The sequence below is a fragment of the Aulonocara sp. 'chitande type north' Nkhata Bay genome, linkage group LG19 (genome assembly GCF_057382095.1).
Source record: "Aulonocara sp. 'chitande type north' Nkhata Bay isolate Kocher_YH1m ecotype deep benthic linkage group LG19, A_spYH_male_GT1.1, whole genome shotgun sequence".
Taxonomy (NCBI): Eukaryota; Metazoa; Chordata; class Actinopteri; order Cichliformes; family Cichlidae; genus Aulonocara; species Aulonocara sp. 'chitande type north' Nkhata Bay.
Window position 1 is genome coordinate 9,766,605 of NC_141362.1, and position 20,335 is coordinate 9,786,939.

Genomic DNA, 20,335 nt, shown 5'->3' on the forward strand with positions numbered 1-20,335 from the left:
CACAGGAACACACTTCCTTAACACTGGGTGTGAGTGGAGCCCTCTAGTGGTCCACCACAACTATACCTTTCTAATGTGACTGTTAAGTTGAAATGTTAAATGTTTGTCATTTTTATGTTTACCATTTGTACATAGTATTAAAGAATTATTTCTGTCCTCCCCTCCCCAAATCCTTAAGATTCTGGGAGGGGGGGTGGTAGTGTTTTTATCACAGGAACACCCTTGTTTGATGTTGGCAAACTTCCTTCCCTTTGTATGGCTTCACTGTGTTATCTAGGGTGAACCATCTAGGGTGTGGGGGAGACTACCCTCTTTATGACCAAGGATGTTCCTACTGTGCTTTTATGTTATATGCAGCAGGATCACACACACACACACACACACACAGTGCCTTGTCTTTGTAACCAAGGGGGGTTACGGGGGTAGGTATGTGTTGTAAACTATTGTTTATTGTGTGAACGTTGTCAATAAAAGGGAGCGAGAGGGGGCCGTCGTGGAGGTCATTTGTGAGGAGCTGAGATACCGACAAGGCCTCCCTTGCAAGTAAAACGATCGATCGCTGTTGCCTTGTTTTTCTTTCACGGGAATGAGTTCTGGGATCAGCAGGGTCTGACTTTAGACCCAACATCTTTTGGTCCTTCGGAGCCGGAGCCTAACACATTGCATCCACCGAGGAGAGGGAGAGGACACCACCGCAACGTCTGGGATGATTGACGTAAAGCCCTGGTGTTTCACTTTGCTTTGTTACCAGGCCGGGAAGTTTGCGCCTGACCTCCCCTCGGGATGGATGACGATTGACGGGATCTAGAGACTCTTCCCATGAACGTAAACAAACAGTGAGTAGAAAAGGCCTTATGCGTCACTGAGACTGCGCGGGTACACGCGAGTCCAGGGGAGCGCTGTTTGCGCGGTTTCACGCGAACCTAAAACAATAGAGAGCGGCTACGTGACCGTGCGGTTTCTCGCAGGTACGGGAGTGCGCCAGCCGTGCGGGAAGGTCGCAGGCTACTAAAGAAACGGCTCCATAGCTGCGCGGTTTCACGCGAGCACGGGAGTGCGTTAGACTGTGCGTTTAGGACGCAGGTCCATTAGTTGTGCGGGCAGGACGCAAGCTATTAAACAAAAGAAACGGCTCCGTAGCTGCGCGGTTTCACGCGAGCACGGGAGTGCGTTGGTTGCGCGGGTCCACGCGAACCTAGAGGAAGCGGCTCTGTGACTGTGCGGATAGGTCGCAGGTCCAAGAGCACGCTAGCTGTGCGTTCTGACGCAAGCTTTGATTTTTATTTTATCTTATTTTTACTTTAGTGTATTTTTCTCCGCCGTTAAAGGTATAGAGAGTTTAAGATTATAGGCCTTAAAAAGTGTGTGAATGAGCATATGCGTGTGTGAGTGCCAGTAAAGTGAACGCAGCAACACAGAAGGAAACCTAAAGCGGTGTTAACGTAATTCTGTGACCTGTTGTGTACACGTAGCCTGGGTTTTGGAGTAAGGTGTTACCTGCCGTAAACTTAAAAGAATTGTCACAATGGGGAATAAAATGTGTAAGTCTGCCTTAGAAGGGGATGTAAAATTTATGGAGAAATTTTTACCGGGCAGCACGCAGTATGTAGGTTGTTGGCGTGAAAAATATGGATTTGAAGGGACATTAGTGGAAGTTAAGTGTAAAATGCTTGAAGAAAGAATAGCTGTAAGTGTAGCAGGTAAAACAGGGAAAGCGAAGCAGAGGAAGGAATTGCAGTTAGCGGTTGCTAAGTTGTGGCTGGAGCAGGCTCAAAAGAGAGGGAATGTTAAAAGAACAATATTGCCAGAGGTGGGACCAAGTCATTGTTTTGCAAGTCTCAAGTAAGTCTCAAGTCTTTATCCTCAAGTCTCAAGTCAAGTCTCAAGTAATGTCAGGCAAGTCAGAGTCGAGTCTCAAGTCACTGGTGTAAAAGTCCGAGTCAAGTCACAAGTCTGAAATTTTGAATTTCAAGTCCTTTCGAGTCATTAAAAAAAACGAAAAAATAATGTTGCAGTTATATGCTAAATGTAAACATTAGACCATGTAATTTTTAAATCTGTGTTTTTCTCAACACATGACAAAATAGTGAACTTAGAAAATATACACAAATTGTGAAATTGCACCTCTTTAAAATGCAGCTCAATTAAACCTAGCTCCAAGAATAATTTTCACGGACAGTTCTGAGATAAGCTGCATGTTATTCTTGGATGCGGTTGTAGGACCGGCTTTAAAATCGCATGACAAAAATATCGATCTCTTTACCCGTCGGCTTCCCGTGGCTGTCATGCGACCGGCTATTGCAGTTAATAATACAACAGCTTCTTGTGTTTCTTTTTATCGCTGTGTAACTGATTTTAATTGAAAGCCTGCGTGCGCTAGTACTTCTTGCCACGAGTTCCCAGAATCCTTTGCGGTTTTACCCGTGAATGACGTCACATTTTCAATCTCTATATAATATGCATGTTAAATTTTATATTTGGGGTGAAATATCAAGTCTTTTCAAGTAAACCGGTTCAAGTCCAATTCAAGTCCCAAGTCATTGGTGTAAAAGTCCAAGTCAAGTCACAAGTCTTAGAACATTTTTTCAAGTCAAGTCTAAAGTCATAAAATTAATGACTCGAGTCTGACTCGAGTCCAAGTCATGTGACTCGAGTCCACACCTCTGAATATTGCAAGCAGTAGTTGTGAAACCTGAGGATGAAACCACAGCTCAATCCACTGCAACTACTTTAGAACTGTAGAAAAGCATTAGAAAGAGCAAGAATGTTAGCAGAAAGAAGAGCCAGAGAAGAGCGTGAGAGAGCAGAGGCAGAGGTGGAGGAGAAATTAAAGGCTGAGTATGGAGAGGCATTAGGAGCAGCATTGAGTCCAAGACAGACTAGGCAGGGCAGGAAACAGAAAGTAAAGTTAGTGAACACAGACGTTGCAACCACATATCCATCCCTGACACAACATAAAAAAAAACATATGGTGTTTCTGTCCCAGAGTGTGAAGATGAAGAAAGTTTTTCTCCTGATCCATTCTGTGAGGTGAGAGAAATAAAATAGTTGTGTGGATGAATGATAGCACGAAGAGTGTTTGGTGTTTCTCAGTCTGAAACAGCTGTAATGCTACTTTCTGTCAGAAAAGTACAGTAAAAAAAAAAAAACAGAGAGAGATGTGTGTTGTTTTAAGCAGTGATGAGAATAATGAAAGTGTGATGAGAGATGAACACAAAAACATACAGAAAATGCATTAACCATACTAACCCTTACATGCACATACACATAAATGATACTCATGAAGACCAGACAGCATCTTAAGCATGAGATTCTGTTTGTCATCTTGTCCAAGTCACTAGTAAGATGAAAGTGATACATAGACTAGTGGACTGAATATTATAGGAGGACAGATGGTTGCATCATAGAGGAGAAAACAGAATGCTGATGAGAGGTTTTAAATGAGTGAGCTGATTGTGAGTTTCTGGTGTGTGAAGTTTTAACATGGCACACATTTAGTTACATGAGAAGAAACTTACTATGTGCTGAGACAGCAGGGTTATGCTGTATGTTGTGTGTATGGCTGATTGGATGAATGTTTGAGATTAAACTGGCTGTTTATTTGTCTTTTGTTATTAAGTTGAGCCTGCCAATTGGGTTGTTACGATTTATCCCCCTGGCATGAAGAACACGTGTCATGACTAAAACAAGGCCTTTCTTTCCTTTGTTTTCCTTTATTTTCTTTCTTTCCTTTTTATTTTGTTACTTTCATGGTGCACTGAAAGTTTTGTTTGATGATCCATGTTTGAGCAGATCTGCACGATTAGAACCGAAGCGTCGTCAAGAAAACTGTTGCAAAATGAGCTTCTCCAAAATTAAAATGGGCTCAGGAGAAAGCCACTTATTTGGGACAATTAGGAAACAAGTTCCTGTCCAAAAGGATTCAACGAGGAAATCCAGTCTAAATTATTTTTCTTTTTGAAATGACGTCGTTTTGCTGAGCGTGGAAACGAATGCGACGATAATTTCCACAATCAGCAAAAGAAGGAATCACTGAGTGAATGAGTAAGAATTTTAAAATAAATGGGGAACTGACTGACTGACTTAACACCATTGTGTGAAGTTAACCCCCACCTAACAAAGGTGTGGATGTATCTCTGTGTGTGTCTCTGTTGCAGGAGCAGAAGGAGACCACAGGAGGAAACTTGGGTCACATGACTATGTGAACTCTGAAAATTTAACCTTTTAGTTTAAATTTTTCTGTGTCTGTGAATTTACCAGGTACCATTCACTACCTTGTGTTGCTCACAGAGATTACTGTGAGAAAGAGTGTATACACCTGCGCAGCGCTAACATTTACATTTCTTTTTACAGCAGATGGTTATTCATGTGATTTGATCATGTGATTTACAGCAGGACACAACTTAATGTTTTTCTACCACAGGATTACTGAGATTTTGTATGAAGAGAACTGTAGTTACAGGCTATATGTTGATGATGAAATTACACTGTGTTAAAATGTTGGAGAAAATGTGAATGTTACAGGGGAGAAATTAATACAGTGTGAGACATACTGTGATGAGACCATTGTTACTTTTCCACAGCGAGTGTTAACTTTATGACCTTTCACAGCATCTCTGTAATTGGATGGCCGACACCTGAACACCAGGACGAACCGTGTGTTTGGCTAATGTTTGTTTTTCTTTAAGAGTGCTTGTAAAGGATTCAGCACAGACAGACAAGTGACGATTGAACAGATGTGCAGTGGTTACAGAATAGTTACATGGAGCTCATTATCTGACCACACTGTTGGGCTCATGGTGAGTGACAAACTTAAGGGAAGTCACTGATTACAATGTGGAATAACACTGAGATGTTAAATAATTTGGAACAAATTATGGGAAAAAGTAGGAGTTTAATGAGTTTAGAATAAACCTGCAATGATACTTGTCTCTGTGACGCTGAATACTTTATTACTCTTATGATCTATAGTTAGTTGCAAATGTGAAGTTGTTTTAACTTTAAGACTTTGTCTTCTAGGATACAGGAGCTGGGAGCTAAAAAAGCTAAACATTTAATTGCTGACTAATGTTTTTACACAGGGTTACAGCTTGGAGTGAAGCTGCTCCAAGGGGCCAACCCTGGAGATTGTTTTAGGGAGACTGTGCAACATTCTTGTACATGTCTCATTGGGGAGTTGACACAGGGCGAAAGCCGTGTGGCGAGAGGAGTGTCGTCTTTTTGATTTGTAGATGTCGTGAGGTGCCATGACGAGAAGGAGTGACTCAGAGGATCGTCCACAAGATGGAAGCTGAGGCCTGGAGAGAGTTTTCAGGAGGATCAGAGATCACCTTCAGCACAGAGAGCTGTGCTACTGGGCTTCCAAAGGATCGTCACAAGGAGATCGTCACGAGGAGACTTTGCACAGCAAAATCTTAAATAAGATGAAAGAGTTTCGATGTTGACGTTAAGGAAGACAACTACGGGGTACGACGTGCTCTGCCTTAAATCTTCAGCAGCATTGGAAAATGGAACCTGAGGGAGCGTGCCAAGCTCCAAAAAGTGATAGCGCAGAGGAGGTCCAGCGATGGACTTGTGGTTCTGTGAACAGCACAAATGCCAGGTGACTGTAAAATAACTAACAGCACTTTTTCCACAAGTGAAGCCAGTAACTTACTATCCTAAAAGATTAGCTCTAGTTGCTCGTGCTTTACCTCCATGCGTGAGATCAGTATGTGCAGCAGCTTAAGCTGTACAATGTTTCAATAGTTTATTTCACCTTTGAAATTGTTAGTTCCACACGAGGTAGATGTTTACTAAACTTACATTTCTGTCACCTACAAGACACTTGTCTTTAATGTTAATGTTACTCTCACAACCACACATATTACCATAAAGTGGTGCACAATTCTGAATCTGTCCAACCCTTTTTGCCAACAGAGGAGGGCACTTCTCATGAGAGTAGAGAGCGCGAGGAGAAGAAGTGTAAGCTGAGGGATGACTTACTAAATGTGCCACTCATTGAGGGAAAGGTTTGGTTTGTTGATGGTTTGAGTTTACAATAGCAGAGGGACAGACTAGAACAGGTTTTACTGTAGCAGACAGTGAGAGAGAGTTATCTATGTAGGACAACTAGCATGTTTCATATTTGCTTGAGCAGCAGAGATGCTAGCTTTAACGGAAGCGTGTAAAGCTGTAGAGAGACAATATACCCTGATAGGCAGTATGTATTTGCTACTGTACACTTCTTTGTAGTGCAGTGAGTGAGACGAGGTGTGACAACCTCTACAGGGAAACCTGTAGAACACACCAAACTCTTGCAAAATCTGCTGGAGGCAGTGTTATTACCCAGTAGAATTGCCGTTTGTAAATGTGCAGCACACATGTGAGGGAAAGATCCAGTTGCATTAGGGAAAGTTTTTGCAGATAAGATCGCAAAAGAGGCAGCTGTAGTTAAACATGGTGTTAACCTTTTATCAATACAACATCAGCAGACATGCAGGCCCACTCACCTACAGCAGGAAAACAGTTGTGACTTACAGAGGGAGCGAGCTTATAGGATGGTGTTTATTATCTGTGGGATAAACCAGTACTGCCTAATAATTTGTATAAGACTGCTGCTGTTTTGAGCCATGGGCTATACCATGTCTCAAACAGGAGGGAGATGAGCAGTAGTTTATACTCACTCTAGGATTATTAACTAGGAAGGCCCAGAGCCCAGCCATTTGGCTTTTCTACCTATAAAACCCGGAGAGTTGCCAAATGGCTTTTAGCTAGGCTTTAGCTTCAGCCAAGTGGAAGCTAAATTGGCTAGTCATTCATATGTAAATTGGGTTGTTACCTGGGAATTCTGGAGGGAGGGGAGTGGGGGGGTGTGATTGAGGGGGTGGGGGAGCTGCTAAAAGCTGTGCACAGTCACCAACTTGGAGTGTTTCAGTTTGATGCATTCTCAATCATCCAGGGAAATAAATCTCCAAAAGTCACCAACTTGGAGTGTTTCAGTTTGCCATCTTAGGGAGAAATCAACACACATGGGTGTATGTCCTTTGTTGCTGAGATTTATTGATAAAAACAGTACAAAAAACCAACCATTTGTACACATTTTTACAAATAATAATAAAAAGTGAGTGAGTACATTCCAACATTTTCAGCAATCACTCACAATCCTGGCACTGCCATGGTATCTGTAGTCTGCATTTACCACATGTGTATCTGTTGCAGTGAACACATCGCACAGTGGCATGATTGTTCTTGCAATTGTGTTTGACCTGACACATGGCTCTTTTTCCAGGGCTCGGTGTGGAGGGTTGTGTCCGAAGCAACTGTTGTTTTCTTGCCTTCTTCGCAGCTACATGAGAGTGAGCCAACTCTCTTGCAAGCTCCACCAGGAAGTCCACCCGTCTTTCCTTCGTCCCGGTGCATGCTTGATACAGCACATGTGCATTCAGTGCTGCCATGTCAATCATGTTATAAAACACGGCAACTGGCCAGCGCCGTGTTCCTTTGCGGACAGTGTACTCCCGAACCATCTGGTCCATCACATCCACGCCACACTTTGTTTTGTTGTAAAGGGTGACAGTGTTTGGCTTCCTTTTGGTAGTGTTATCAGTCTGAACCACGCTGTGCATGCTGCTATAGACTGTCTTCTTCCGTTTGGCCGCATACGCCGTCAACGTGGCAGCAGAGGTTGAAAACACCTAAGAAATAAGATAAATTGTTATTTCCATAGCCCTTTTACACACAATGAAACACATAAACATAGAACCACAAAAGACCTGCAACATACCTGAGTGGTGAATTCACTGCGATCTGTCTGTCTAGTGGATTGAGGAATTTCCCTGCGAATCTTGTTGACTGTGCTGAGGATGGTGGTTTTCCGTCCAAGAAGTTTTTGCACAAGTGAAAGCGATGTGAAGAAATTGTCCGTGGTAACATTTCTGCCCTTGTCTAGGAATGGTTCCATCAGCCTCATTACTACATTTTCAGAAAGTCTCTCCCCAGTGGGACGATTGGGGTCCTTGCCAAGATATGGGAAGACATTGCAAATGTACTTGGATTTTAGGTCGCAGGCCACCCAAAACTTGATCCCAAACTTGTCCGGTTTACTTGCAATATACTGCAGGAAACTGCACCGAGTCTTTGATGGGAAAAGGGTGTGATCACATTGATGCCACAATGGACGACTGATCAAGCCCTGTCACCCTTTACAACAAAACAAGGTGTGATCACATTGATGCCACAATGGACGACTGATCAAGCCCTGTCACCCTTTACAACAAAACAAGGTGTGATCACATTGATGCCACAATGGACGACTGATCAAGCCCTGTCATCCTTTACAACAAAACAGGGTGTGATCACATTGATGCCACAATGGACGACTGATCATGCCCTGTCATCCTTTACAACAAAACAAGGTGTGATCACATTGATGCCACAATGGACGACTGATCAAGCCCTGTCATCCTTTACAACAAAACAAGGTGTGATCACATTGATGCCACAATGGACGACTGATCAAGCCCTGTCATCCTTTACAACAAAACAAGGTGTGATCACATTGATGCCACAATGGACGACTGATCAAGCCCTGTCATCCTTTACAACAAAACAGGGTGTGATCACAGGGCTTTGCTTCCTTTTGGTAGTGGACAATTGATCAGGAAGCCAAGCCAAGGTAAATGCAGACTACAGATACCATGGCAGTGCCAGGATTGTGAGTGATTGCTGAAAATGTTGGAATGTACTCACTCACTTTTTATTATTATTTGTAAAAATGTCCTCCCTAAAACGGCAAACTGAAACACTCCAAGTTGGTGACTGTGCACAGCTTTTAGCAGCTCCCCCACGCCCTCAATCACACACCCCCACTCCCCTCCCTCCAGAATTCCCAGGTAACAACCTAATATACATATGAATGACTAGCCAATTTAGCTTCCACTTGGCTGAAGCTAAAGCTTAGCTAAAAGCCTACCAGCCATTTGGCTGGTGGCGGGTTTTAAAGGTAGAAAGGTAGAAGCCTGGTCCTCCTATTAAATACTCTTTTAAAAAAAAACTTTTTGCAGGCAGAGAGAACTAATGGAACAGTAAAGTTAAGATTTAGGAAGACAGGCAGGACATGGTTAGACTGTATAGAATAAGTACATGAGGATTACTCCAGCAGAGAATGGTCTGACTCTTTGAGATTATACATGTTAGAGCATTTAGAGTTCTAGTCTTCTGTAGTGATGATAGAAAAGCAGAAGAGAGAGCATATTAGCAGATTAGATGCTTGAAAATGTTTAAAAGTAAAGAAATCATGAGAACAAATGATCTGCCAGATGATTCTGTTTCTCTGCAGGAGCAGAGTCTGAAGTCTGGAGATTGGATGTTGATAAGGCCATGGAGAGGAAGTGCTGGTCCAGTCCATGATGGAAAGGTCCCTATCGGGTGCTGCTGACAACGACCACAGCAGTGAAGATTGCTGGAAGGAACACTTGGATACATCAAGCGCACTGCAAGAAGGTGACACACATCCAGGCCAGCTCGGAGTAAGTGGCAGGAAGACCGGGAACAAAGGGTGGGGAAAGCCTCCAGGGCCCCTCGTCTCAATCCGGTGAAGAAACCAACTGAGCCACAGGTACTCATCAGAATGGCTGGGAATGTGCTGTGCATCTTCTTGAGCCTGTGGACCCTGAGTGGGATGACAGGGAGCGCACTGGAACAGAGCAAACCACACCCATGGGTTTTCAACAACTACTGGTGGCAGTTTAAGAACACAACCGCTCACATAAAGAACGAGACCAATGGTTATGCTTGTGATGCCACTGGCTACACATTCTTCTGGACTGTGGCCATATAGCATCACTGAGAGCGAGACAGTTTGTTTGGTTGCTTTAGCAACACATCCAGGAACACTGCCAACTTTTCAACTGCTCTGAACCTGAATGGAAGGTTGATTCACCAGTAGCTGGGAAGGTGAACTGCTCTGGTAAGACAGACCTGCTCATCTGACTTAAAGAATATCAAAATCAAATCAAATCACTTTTATTGTCACATCACATGTGCAGGTACATTGGTACAGCACATGTGAGTGAAATTCTTGTGTGCGAGCTTCACAAGCAACAGAGTTGTGCAAAATACAATAATGTAAACAAGCAAAATACAAGAATGGCTACATCTGAAACTAATAAATATATGTACAATATATAATAGTATATGCATTTCTGGATGTGTATACTAAATATTTTTCTACGTGTGTGTGTGTGTGTGTGTGTGTGTGTGTGTGTGTACACATATTTTACAAATTAAATAGAGTAAAATAAAATATATAAAATAAATAAAATAAAATATACAGAGTGAGACATGTGCAAAACAGTGGCGTTACTGTACAGTATGGAGTGCATAATGTTAAAGTTCCAGTAGTGAAGCTGAGGTGTCTATGACGTGTTCAGCAGTCTGATGGCCTGGTGGAAGAAGCTGTCTCTCAGTCTGCTGGTACGGGACCGGATGCTGCAGAACCTCCTTCCTGATGGAAGCAGTCTGAACAGTTTATGGCTGGGGTGACTGGAGTCCTTGATGATCCTCCCCGCTTTCCTCAGGCACCGCTTCCTGTAGATGTCTTGGAGGGAGGGAAGCTCATGACTCATGAATATGACTTGTAGCAGGACATTATTTAGTTAAACGAACTGGAAACAGGCCAATTGCCTATGTGTATGAAGGACAATGGATTAGTCCAAGTTGGAGATTTACCATGGAACATGGCAACATCACCTATTCTTTTGTCTTCTGCAAGAAGGATGTAAACAGAGAAGGTTTTTGTCTACGTTTACATCATGAACACTTGAGGTTTTGAGCCAAGAAGATCAAAACAGCTTGATCCAATTTCCTTTACAAAGCTTTTTCTGTGGTGACAACAGGACAGGAGAAGAGTTGTAAATGCAGATTATTCACCAGTTGACTCTAACCCCCACAGGATGCCTACAGTGAGAAGATTTGGGGGGTTGATAGGAGTCATAAAGAAGGGTGTTGACCAGGCTGCAGCTTTGAAGCTAGCTGAGAGCCACATGGACAAACAATAAAGTCAACTGATGTGTTTAAATACATATGTCTATATACAGTTGGATTGTAGTGACATATGATTTTTGAGAATGATGATTCTTCTTGTTCGACTTTTGACATTCAGTTGTTTACTTGCAGAAATACATAATGAATCGCACGACAGGAGTAGATCCGCCACAAGGCTGGATAGGTTGGTTACTGTCTGGTCCTTGGTGGCATCTTCTTTTGAAAATATTAATTCCTGCTTTTGTATTGTTGATACTGATTTGCTTATGTATAGGATGCATTTTACCTTGTTTAAGATCAATGCTGACTAAGATGATTTCCAATACATTTTTTAAGTGATCTAGGTAGCTCTGTTTGGAAGTTCAGTTAACGCTAGAAATGTGTTTTGGAGGTTCTACGTGTTTTGTCTCTAAGGACCACCGCATATACTTATATATAAACATATATAAATAAAACCAACTTTTTTTTACATTAGTAATTCCTTTTGTGCATAATTTTATATTATTGTTAATAATAAATTAATTAAAGCAACAAAACAACCTGAAGAGCCGGTTGGGAGCCAAAAGAGCCGGTTCTCTAATAAGAGCCGGAAATCCCATCACTAATATTTTCATACAGCATATTGAGATTTGTCACTGGAGGAAACATTTGTTGGCCAGTGTATGTTTGTTCAACCTGTAAATCTTCATATTTCACAGTCACGTTACACATAGTTGAGATCACCCAACCCACTGCTCTAATGCAAGAAGGAATTTCCTCTTAAGCAAACAGAACATACAACAAAAGAAAAAACAGGTCACTCAAACTAACCTGCCTTGACAAATTAAAAGTAGAGAACTTGTTTTGAAGTAAGAAAGAAGATGCCCTCAAGGCAAATTCTCACGAGGGCCTAAGAGTACATCTTTCAACATCTTACAATACTGTGATTGCAGCCATTCCTCAACTCTCTGTCAATGGTACTCATGGCCAATGATCAGTGGGCTTTGATCAATGGTTGTTGATCAATGGCCATGAGAATTTGCATAATCATGATGAAGGAACTGACCTCTCAGCCCATTGTTCCTTCAGTGGTGCTAGTTTCAGTCATCATGCAAATGTACTGTTTATAAGATTGGGGAAACCTGCAGTCAGCTGAGACTGAAGAAGTTACTTGGATGAGTGATGAAACGTTTCTCCCACAAAACGCTACGTCCAGATGAACACAACCAACTTTTGGGGATTTACTTACCTGAATGATTGAGCATGCATCAAGAGGTTTTAACCCACTTTGGCAAGGACTGCCTAAAGCTAAATTTAAAAGCAGAAAATTAGAGGCCATCCAGGCCTTTATGTTTATGTGTGTTATCTGGCTTCATGGATAGATAAAGTTGGGTGTCATCTGTATAGCAGTGAAAATGTATGCTATGCGTTCTTATGATGATAATAATACAGTACACTATGATATCAGCAGGACTGAAGTGATATCTATTTATTAGGCACAACTGGAAGTCTTGTTATTCTGCTAAAGTTTTTTCCCACCAGTTTTTGCAAACACTTTAGAAAATTATATTAGCTTCAATAAAAATCATTTAAACATTTGCAATGTTTATTACCTCATTGTCTTACTTTAAACTAATTATTACAACAATACAAAGTTTTAAACTTTAGGTGATCTCAGTTATAATATTGTATTAAAGCATTATTGCAACTAATTGTACTATTAGCCATCAATACAAGGACGAAACAGCTTTAAAGATGGAATACTGATAAGGCAGGTTTAAGGGTGCAGTGAGAACTGAACATAACTGGCATCTCTTTAGTTTTTCTCTCTCTTTCAGTTTACAGTTAAAATGAAGACTGGCCATTTTAATGTCACCTCACAGATTATCATCATCACCAGGAGACCAAGATAACAATGAAAGATTACTGAACATCTGTTTTGTTGATTTGTTTGTGGCATTTTCTTTCAGCTGTCTTGTGTAACAGTTTCCAAAATGCTGATAGATTTTCACTACGTCCAGCCAACACCTATGATACTCTCAGAGGTTGGGGAAACAGTAAGTCAATTTTAGTCAAATTTACTTGAGCATACAGTCAGTTATATTCAGGTGTGTTGCATCAGGGACACATGGAAAAGTTTCAGGACACCGGCCCTCAAGGACTGGAGTTTGACACCCCTGTCCTACATAGTCTCCCGTCAGAGTTGTGGCTCTGTAAGAGTGATAGATTTATGGACTATAGAAACATATGGTATTGTTACTGTGCTTTACATTAAGTTGTTTACAATAAAAGCAAGGAAACACTTATTTTTGCATGACTTTTAATTTTCACATTGAATTAATGAAGAGAATAAAGGCACCATATCAGTTGTTTTTTGTTTTTGTTTTTAATGATGGATAAAATCTGAATGAAATTTTTATGAACCATTTTTGTAACTTAATTCTCAAAATATGCTTTAATCTCAGTGTTCGACATTCACACATAAGAATAACGTTTCATCCAGGCGATTAAAATTTGTCACAGGAGAAAACATTTGTAGGTCAGTTTGTGTTTTTTTACGTGTTAATCTTCATAAACCACAGTCACGTTACACACAGTTGAGAGCACCCAAGCCGCTGCTCCACCAACACCGCCAAATAATGCAGTGGCAGCCCATGGCATACCTGCTGCACCTACAGTGAAATCATGTTAGACACTATTAGCTCTATTAGCTTATTCAACATGAGCAAAGCTTTTAGAGAGAGAGAGAGAGATAATATATAGTAAATTATTCAGTTTACCTATTCCAGCTATTCCAGCTAAAGTGAACCCCAGTGAAGCCAGAATGGCAGGAGTCAGAATCACAGTTCCACCAGCTCCTAAAAAAACCCCAAAAAACATATATTAAAGATTTTCATTTCAAAATTATGCTGTGGTTAATGTCATGGCGTACCTGCAGACACAAGGACCGTCTTGCCTGTTAACGAAATACAAAAAGATGTCAAATAAATTCTTTACAATAATAATAATAATAATAATTCATATCCACTGTATAATGGGATAACACTGTTATAAAAAAAAATAGACTCACATATTTCTTCCCATTCCATGTCTGTGCTTTCAAAGATAACATTCAAATGACACCAAGAGCTCAACTGAACAAACCTGATGTATGTTATTTACTTTATTTCCAAGAACTACCTCTCCCATTTACCAAATATGAACAGAGGAGGAGGAGCACAGGGATGTACCTTAAAAAAATAACACAGGCATGTACAGGGAGTGCAGAATTATTAGGCAAGTTGTATTTCTGAGGAATAATTTTATTATTGAACAACAACCATGTTCTCAATGAACCCAAAAAACTCATTAATATCAAAGCTGAATGTTTTTGGAAGTAGTTTGTAGTTTGTTTTTAGTTTTAGCTATTTTAGGGGGATATGTGTGTGCAGGTGACTATTACTGTGCATAATTATTAGGCAACTTAACAAAAAACAAATATATACCCATTTCAATTATTTATTTTTACCAGTGAAACCAATATAACATCTCCACATTCACAAATATACATTTCTGACATTTAAAAACAAAACAAAAACAAATCAGCGACCAATATAGCCACCTTTCTTTGCAAGGACACTCAAAAGCCTGCCATCCATGGATTCTGTCAGTGTTTTGATCTGTTCACCATCAACATTGCGTGCAGCAGCAACCACAGCCTCCCAGACACTGTTCAGAGAGGTGTACTGTTTTCCCTCCTTGTAAATCTCACATTTGATGATGGACCACAGGTTCTCAATGGGGTTCAGATCAGGTGAACAAGGAGGTCATGTCATTAGTTTTTCTTCTTTTATACCCTTTCTTGCCAGCCACGCTGTGGAGTACTTGGACGCGTGTGATGGAGCATTGTCCTGCATGAAAATCATGTTTTTCTTGAAGGATGCAGACTTCTTCCTGTACCACTGCCTGGGCGGAGCTCACTGTGGGCTCCCGCCCTTGGCCCACACACCTGTCAACAATCAGCGGTCATCACCCAGGAGCACTATTTGAGGCTGGAACACAGATCCTCTCGTCGCTGGATGATTGTACTACAGACGTTAGTGTTTCTCCCAGCTCTTGTGAACCTGTGATTCGTGATTTGTGTGTGACTTCCCTCTCTTCTGCGACAGACTTTCCTCCCCGTACCTGTGACCCCTTCACTGTATATATCGTGCACTGGTGCTGTAAATAAAATGTTTTTTGGAGACGCCTACCGCTCTGAGTTCCTACTACCAGATTGTGACAGGAACTGTGTCTTCATTCCACCTATTTCACATTCAAGGGTCAGTTCTACAGGCAGAGCCTTGGGCTCCCCAGTTTCACCCATCGTGGCCAACTTGTACATGAAAGAAGTGGAAAAGAGGGCTTTGTTATCCTACCCTGGAACACCACCAAGCCTTCTTAGACTGTGAGATTTATGTAAACCTACCCATATGGATTAGTATTTAAGGTTTGAGTCTCATCATCCACTGGAGCATAAACTGGGTGTCATCAGGACGCTACAACACAGAGCGAACACGATCCGCACAGACACAGTGGTTGGCAGGATGGAGAAGACTATTACATCAAGAAAGCCCTGAGTAAATGTGGTTTGTCCACAGCTTTGTAGGGAGGAAATCATTACTGGCTAGCCCACTGACCGTAGCCAAGAAAAACACATGTTTTTTTCCACTTGCTTTGACTTTGTACTTTGTACTTTGCAACTCTTTCTTACTTACTTTCTTACTTCAAATAATACTAACTTAACCAGGACCGGACAATTTTTTTGTACAGGTTTTTAAAGATGGAAGACTGATAATACATGTTTAGGGTTGCAGACAGAACTGAACATAACTGGCATCTCTTTAGTTTTTCTCTCTTTTAGTTTATAGTTAAAAGGAAGACTGGCCTTTTTAATTTCACCTCACAGATTATCATCATCATGGTTACAGCAACCCAGAAGACCAAGATAACAGTGACAGATGAACATCTCAGGAATGCTAAATGTTTAAACTTTTTTGCTGATTTGTGGTTGGCATTTCTTTCCAGCTGGCTCATGGAACAGTTTCAGAAACACTGATAAATTTTCACAGTGCATCCAACACCCATGATACTCTCTCAGAAGATGAGAAACAGTAAGTCAATTTCTGACAGTTGATATTTGCTGATTGGCAGTGTTGGAGTGAATTGTTAAATGTTGCCATTATTGTACTTAAATTTGTAAACCTTGCCTTGAACTGCATGTTTAGATATTCTTCGGTTCCTCCCACCATCTAGGTAGGGTATGCAATAGCTTTAACTGCAAGTACATTCCATGTGAGATTCTGGTTTCCTTATCTGGTAAAGGATGTTCACTCCCAGCCATTTAGGGGCTCGCCTATGCTATATATAGTGAACCATTAAAGTTAAGCCATATATGGGTGTGAGGAGATGTTTGTTTGTTTGTTTGTGCTTAATTTGACTTTTTACTTAACTCTCAGATCTCGTCTTTCATTTCCAAGCAGCGGAAAAAACGGCAAAGTTTTTCCCTTAACTATCTGCTACGCACAGATGCAGCCACGTATCTCTGTTGTAGTGACTGGCAGCCTTCGCAAGGAATAAATGAAATGCTCAATAATCCTCAGTAAACATCAGTAAAGTGGTTTTTTTTTTTTATCTTAGCTGAACTGTGGCACAGCAGTCAAGTTCGGGTAAAAGACCTCTGCTCTGAGTACACTTGAAATCATTATGAAAAGCACAGTAAAGTGCCCTTTAGTCGGCTTTTTAATCGTGTTTTTTATTAAAATAATACCATGTTTAAGTCTGCAGATAAGGAGGTTAGAGCACCACAGTCTGTATCACACAGCAGGGCCGTGCAAAGATGTTTAAAGGTTCGAATTTCAAGAGGGGCACATTGAACCAGGCTGAATAACAACAACACACATTCATCAAGAATCTAATAAGGGATCGCCTCATACTATATCACTGTTGTGAGGTGGCGACAAGGCAAAGCAAACGTAGCCTATGTTTTACCTGATAGGGTACAATGTTGCTGTTGAGGGGTTTCTGCTGCTCCTGCTGCTGATATTGCTGAAGGCCAGGGCTGTGTTGATCTGAGACTGTAGACATTAAAAACTCCATAGGCGAGATGGTAGCTGATTAAACAAGTGTTATGAGATAATAACAAAATGCAAAGATTGTTGACGGTGCTTGAAACCATAAGGCAACAAAAAACTGTGAGAAATAAACTCGGCTCTGCCTGTGAATCACTCTTTGCCTCTCTTCCTCCTTCATCTCCTCATCTCATCCATCACTCTCCTCTTGCTGTCCATCTGAGAACAAGGCACAGTTTGTTATTGCAATAAACTATTATTTAGTTATCCACAACAACTTTTGCACTTAATCTATAATAAAATGATGACAGAAAAATGTTATAGAAGCAAAACATTCCAGTTGTGCTTAGTATTATTTATATACTGGAATACATCTCCAACAACTGGTACATGTGATATTGTTACCTGTGCTCTTTGTAATCCAGCTGCTGAGGGACCCACTGCCTTTAGCCTCACACAGCTCCTACTGTTTCCTCCTCATGTCCTTACCAGCCATGTCTGGACAATGTTATATCATGAGTAATAATTTGAAAAATCTATAAACACACACACGCACATACATACAGTGACATTTTAGACCTTCTTCACAATACTGTATATACTATGGCCACAAGTTTCCCTCGTGGTGCTGATCCAGAATCCCTCCCTTATTATTTATTCCTAGTGCTATAATAATTAAGTAAAAAGAAAGTACTGTGCAGGGAGAAAGCTTATTAAATTTTTAAACTGTAGAGATGCAATAATTGTACTGCTGTAAAATCATCATTTTGTCATATTTGAAATATTAATCTAATATAATCTGTTTATTACTGTATGTTGTTTAAAATACAGTGTGTGTAAATATCATAATTTTAATAATCCATAATTATGTGGACATAGAATAGAATAGAATAGAATAGAATAGAATAGAACCCTTTAATTGTCCCACAAGGGGAAATTTGACATGAATATTAGAAAGTTTTTAGTGAAATATAAATCCTCCAGAAACTTACTCTGCCTCTCTTCCTCCTTCCATCTCCTCATTTGCGGTATAACTCTCCACATGCTGTCCATCTGTGCAATAATCCTTTCTGTCATCGTTGTATTTTTACTCAGTTGTATATAGTATTTGTATTTGTATTCTATTTTTATCTTATTGTATATTTATTTTATTTTATTCTACTGTATATAGTATTTTATTTTATTCTATTCTGTACAGTTGTGTACTGTATTTATTCTTATTGTATTCTAATTTTTGCCTCATAACTTTTGCACTGTCCACTTCCTGCTGTGACAAAACAAATTTCCCACGTGTGGGACTAATAAAGGTTATCTTATCTTATCTTATCTTATCTGAGAACAAGACACAATTTGCTATTGCATTAATCTATTATTTAATTGTCCACACTTAATAACTCTCGCACCTAATCCATAATAAAGTAATGATAGAAAATGTTATAGAAACATCCTTACCAGGCATGTCTGGACTGTGTTATATCATGAGTAATAATTTAAAAAAAATCTATATACATAAAACACACAAGCGCACACACAGTGACATTTTTGACCTTCTTCACAATACTGTATATACTATGGGCACAAGTTTCCCTCGTGGTGCTCATCCAGAATCCCTCCCTTATTATTTATTCCTAGTGCTATAATAATTAAGTAAAAAGAAAATAATAAAAAAATATATATTGTATGTTTGACTATCCACTCCGTGCAGGCAGAAAGGTTATTAAGTGTTTAAACTGTAGAAATACAATAATATTGCTGCTGTATAATAAGCATTTTGTCTTATTTAAAATATAAATCTAATATAATCTGTTTCTTAAGGTATGTTAATTAAAATACAGTGTGTGTTTAAATATCATAATTATAATAATCCATAATTATGTGGACATAGTGAAATATAAGCCCTCCAGAAAGGCAGGAAAAGTCCCGTAATTTACTTTAAAACTAAATATGTTCACTAAAACGGTGACAGAGCTACAGACCCATTACAGCCTTACACAGTTAGCTAGCAGTTATGACCAGCACTACTTGCGCAGTTAATAAAAGGACAGGTAATGTCTGTTACACACACAGCACACTCATTTGTTTCAATTTGTCAGTTGCCATAAGACAATTTATCAACGTGTACATAATAATGGATTGCATTTATATAGCGCTTTTCGGGCCCTCAAAGCGCTGTACAATTCCACTATTCATTCACTCTCACATTCACACACTGGTGGAGGCAGCTACAGTTGTAGGCAAAGCTGCCCTGGGGCAGACTGACAGAGGCGAGGCTGCCATATTGTGCCATTGGCCCCTCTGGCCATCACCAATAGGCAATAGGTGAAGTGTCTTGCCCAAGGACACAACGACCAAGACTGACGAACTGCCAACTGTTTGAGCCACGATCGCCCCGCTAATACTCCTGTGTGCTATAGACTACAGTTTATGCTGTACACCTACTAACTTGTTTTGTCGCATCAGCCTGTGTCTCTGAGTTCATTTGTGTTTCTCTTTTTTTTTTCTTTTTTTTTTGCCTGTCCCGTTTGGCCTTTTGCCATCAGAATTATTGTCTAAAGGCAAAGAAAGATGCCCAACGGATTTACTTTACCAAATTGACCATCCCAGCCTTGCCGTAATGGTCCATTTGATTCACCTTTTATTGTTTATTTTATTTTCATTTACTGAATACGGGACAGACTTGACTGGGGTAAAGAAGGGGAGAAAGAAAGAGGGAAAGAGAAACAGCTGAGAAGAGGGACGGGGGAGAAGGGCAAAAAACAAAAACCAACAGAATAAGCAGAGAAAAAAAATGCATATATCAATCACCTGGGTCACCTGTTGAGAAAGAAAAAAGAAAACAAGCAGAAGAAAACAAGAGTAATAGAATAAACAACATAACAATGATATATGGGAATATGACAGTAAATACTAAATATTAAACATTATTGTGCAGCACATAAGATCAACAGAACACAGTGTGCTTTGAGATAGGAGCCAAAAAGGGTGTAGTTTGTGGGTGTGATCACCCGTGTGTACACCTGTGAGCATGGACGCGCTTGTTTTTTTTTAAAAGACGCGCTTGTATTTAAAAGGTTCCTTCATGTAATGATCTGCTAGCTAGCAGTAGATATCAGTAGATACTAAGTAATAAACGATATTGTGCAGCACGCAAGATAGACAGCGCACAATGTGCTTTGAGGCAGCAGCCAAGAAAGCTGTAGTCCGCGTCTGTGAATACCCGTGTGTACACCTGTGTGCATACC

The 20,335-nt window shown here is 40.4% G+C and overlaps 1 long non-coding RNA gene across 1 annotated transcript; it reads right to left on the minus strand.

Annotated features, from left to right (window-relative positions):
- Positions 1-13,307: 13,307 nt before the first annotated feature.
- Positions 13,308-14,122, minus strand: LOC147306484 (uncharacterized). Its single transcript, XR_015126448.1, has 4 exons — positions 14,075-14,122; positions 13,937-13,960; positions 13,785-13,862; positions 13,308-13,676 (listed from the first exon to the last, which is right to left on the minus strand). It is a non-coding gene; the product is annotated as an uncharacterized LOC147306484 (long non-coding RNA).
- Between the last annotated feature and the right edge of the window lie 6,213 nt (positions 14,123-20,335).